Here is a 4,097-nt window from a genome sequence, read left to right on the forward strand (position 1 = left end):
CACTATCATATACGTGTGCCAAAAGGCGCAAATGGTCCCGGGCAAAGGTAAGGCGACACCCGTGGGGATACCGTGCGTGAGGCCGCAAAGTGATATGAGGTGTTACATGCTAGATCGATGTGGCATTGAGTCGGGGTCCTGACAGGATCGAAGCTGGAGCTCACAATGAGTGCAGTAGTGGCCTTGGCGGGCTCGGGGAAGGGCCAGAGCGAGCGGGGCGGCGGAGGCGATCTTGGCGACCCGAGGAAGAAGGCGTCGGGGGAGGTGTAGGACCTTGAAGTATGTCTAGAGGGGGGGTGATTAGACTACTTGACCAATTAAAAACTTAACCTTTTCCCAATTTTAGAGTTTGGCAGATTTTAGCTATCTTTGGACAAGTCAAGCAATCATCACACAATTCAAGCAAGCATGCAAAGAGTATATGAGCATCAGAAATTAAAGCATGCAACTTGCAAGAAAGTAAAGGGAAGGGTTTGGAGGATTCAAACGCAATTGGAGACACGGATGTTTTTGTCGTGGTTCCGATAGGTGGTGCTATCGTACATCCGCGTTGATGGAGACTTCAACCCACGAAGGGTAACGGTTGCACGAGTCCACGAAGGGCTCCACCCACGAAGGGTCCACGAAGAAGCAACCTTGTCTATCCCACCATGGCTGTCACCCACGAAGGACTTGCCTCACTAGCGGTAGATCTTCACGAAGTAGGCGATCTCCTTGCCCTTACAAACCCCTTGGTTCAACTCCACAATCTTGTCGGAGGCTCCCAAGTGACACCTAGCCAATCTAGGAGACACCACTCCCCAAGAAGTAACAAATGGTACGTTGATGATGAACTCCTTGCTCTTGTGCTTCAAATGATAGTCTCCCCAACACTCAACTCTCTCTCATGGGATTTGGATCTGGTGGAAAGAAGGTTTGAGTGGAAAGCAACTTGGGGAAGGCTAGAGATCAAGATCCATATGGTAGGAATGGAATATCTTGGCCTCAACACATGAGTAGGTGGTTCTCTCTCAGAAATGGTAAGTTGGAAGTGTAGGTTTGTTCTGATGGCTCTCTCCTCGAATGAAGAGGAGGTGGAGGGGTATATATAGCCTCCACACAAAATCTAAACGTTACACACAATTTACCAAACTCGGTGGGACCGATTCAACAGACTCGGTCGGACCGATTTAGTAAACCTAGTGGCCGTTAGGATTTTCGGTGGGACCGACATGCAACTCGGTAGGACCGATATGGTTAGGGTTAGAGCATAACGTAATCTCGGTGAGACCGATTACACAAACTCGGTGAGACCGATTTTGGTAATAAGCTTTCCAGAGAGTTGGTCAGGTAAACTCGGTGCGACCCATTCGCTCATTTCGGTGAGACCGAAATGTTACGAAAGGGAAACAGGGAGTTTACATTGCAATCTCGGTGGGATCGATCGCTCACTTCGGTTAGACCGAAACATTACAAAGGGAAACAGAGAGATTACAAGCCCATCTCGGTGAGACCGAGATCCCTATCGGTAAGACCGATTTGCCTAGGGTTTGTGGCAGTGGCTATGACATTTGAACTCAGTGGCGCCGGATAGAAAGAATCGGTGGGACCGATTTTGACATTGGGTTTAGGTCATATGTGGATGTGAGAAAGTAGTTGAGGGTATTTGGAGCATATCACTATGCACATGAAGCAAGAGGCTCATTAAACAACACATCATCCCTCCTTGATAGTATTGGCTTTTCCTATAGACTCAATGTGATCTTGGATCACTAAAATGTAAAATGAAGAGTCTTGAGCTTTTGAGCTTGAGCCAATCCTTTGTCCTTGATATTTTGAGGGATCCACTTTCATCATCCATGCCATGCCATTCATTGAGCTTTCTTGAAATAATAGTCTTGGAATAGCATTAGCTCAATGAGCTATATGTTGTTATGAATTACCAAAACCACCTAGGGATAGTTGCACTTTCAATCTCCCCCTTTTTGGTAATTGATGACAACATATATGTCAAAGCTTCAACAAATGATAATAAGATTGAAAAACATCGTCGCTTTGAGAAGTATGTGATAAGCAAGAGCTCCCCCTAATTTGTGCATAGTTTAAAATTTGCTTTGGACTGCAAATGCACAAGGAATTAGGCTCATGGGTTACTCTTCCATGTCACATACATCTTGGTGGAGTGCTCAAAATAATAAAGATTGAATACATGCACTCATCACCAAGCAAAGTGAATGATCATATAAGGATAGGTAAGATAATATCATCTAACAAGCATAAGTGTAGCTTATGATCAAACACATGATTATCAATGTCTCACAGATGACAGCATAGTATCTCAAGCAATCAAAAGCAAACATAGTTTAACCAAAAAAGCAACACTCTCTTTCTCTAAGCCTATGATCTATACATTTTTCTCCCCCTTTGGCAACAAGTTACCAGAAAGTTCATAGAAAATGCATAGTGCTAGATCGACTCTCAGGCTTGATCTTCAGGTGGTGGTGTAGAGATGGATCCTTGGATGAAGGCTTCAGTTGATGTGGATGGAGCTGGAGGTGTTGGTGCTGGAGCTGGTTGCTCTGGGGCTGTAGGAGTTGTAGCGGGTGCAGATGATGTGGCTCTGGTGTCTGTCACAGGCACTGTAGCTGACCTATGAGCTCTAGGCACTCTGGCAAATGCATCAGTGGTTGTCCTGCCCTTCCTCTCCTGCATGTCATCCTGGAGTTGCGCCACAACTGACTGAATCTCAGTTACTTCGACATCTAGATCATAGAATTTTTGTTCCATGATTCTTTCCAGGCTCTCCTGGTTTTGAGTTAGGGTGGCCAACCCCTTCTCAATCCTCAGTATTGATGCTATCAAGTAACCAAGCTGCTCCTGCTTGTTCTTCAAAAAGTACTCAGATGCCTCCTCTTGAGTTGGCAACTTGGCAGCCTTCTCTCTCTTTGCTTTCTCCTTCTCTTGAGCTTTCACTGATGATGGTTCATTCTCATTCATTTCAACTTGATTGTCCTCAAAGTCTGGATAGATAGCAAAATGTTCATTATACTGCAAGTATGTTCCTGTGCCCATCTTTGAGTTAAGCAACTCCTGAATCTGTGGGGCATACCCACAACTTCTCTTTTGGTCTGCTACTGTCCTCTTAATGGTCTCAACAATGAGGCTCATGACCTTGAATTTTTGTGGCACATCAAACAAGTGCAGCAAGTTGATAGCATGCCCTCTAATCATGTTGTGGTCACCTGACTTGGGCAAAAGAGTGTGCCTTAGGATCCAGTTGATTGTTGGCAGCCCTGACAGAAGGAAGTGAACTGACCCAAACTTATGTGTCTCAACTGCAGCATCAGGAATTTCCTTGTACATATGAGCCATGGTATTGTGGTCCATCTTCTTCTTGGCATAGACATCCAAGTCATCTTCACTCTCCTTTGGGGCATTGATTAGACTGGCCCATTCCTCAATTGTTGACTGGTACCTTGTACCTTCAGACATCCAAACTATCATGCCATCTGGATAGAAGTGTGTTGTGGAGTAGAATTGCATAATGAGGTCATCATTCCACTTTGTGAGCTTCTGCCCAACAAAGTCTGCAACTCCACAAGCAACAAAACGGTCTTGCACTCCAGAATAGTGTTCCTCATTTTGCTTCATGTAGGTCCAGTCGACCCACCTCATATCACACACTATTGGTTTCTTGTCCAATAGCACTGTCTCATAGAAGTCCTGCTATTCCTTTGTGTGGAACCTATAATCAACAGCAGTCCTTCTCCTGGTAGCATATGGATCTGACAGCCTCCACAATCTGAGTCCTGCATCCTTTCTCAACTTCATGTTCTCAGCCACAGGATGAGCATCATTGTGGTCTGGAATCTTGGGCCTGAGCTTCCTCAGAACTTGTCCTTCATCATCTTCCCCACCAGCAACTTCAGGCACTGGGGCCTTGTTCTTCTCAGCAGCTGGAATACTCCTGGTATTCCTCTTTGGTGCAATCTTGGGCTTGGGGGCCGCTTTGGGTGCTTCCTTGGGCTTTGATGTTGCATCCCCTGACTTTATAGCATCACCCATTAGCTTTTGTGCCTTGGGTGCTGGTGCAGCAACCTATTCTTCCTCTTCAGAGT

The sequence above is a fragment of the Triticum dicoccoides genome, chromosome 6B, assembly GCF_002162155.2.
Source record: "Triticum dicoccoides isolate Atlit2015 ecotype Zavitan chromosome 6B, WEW_v2.0, whole genome shotgun sequence".
NCBI classification, from domain to species: domain Eukaryota; kingdom Viridiplantae; phylum Streptophyta; class Magnoliopsida; order Poales; family Poaceae; genus Triticum; species Triticum dicoccoides.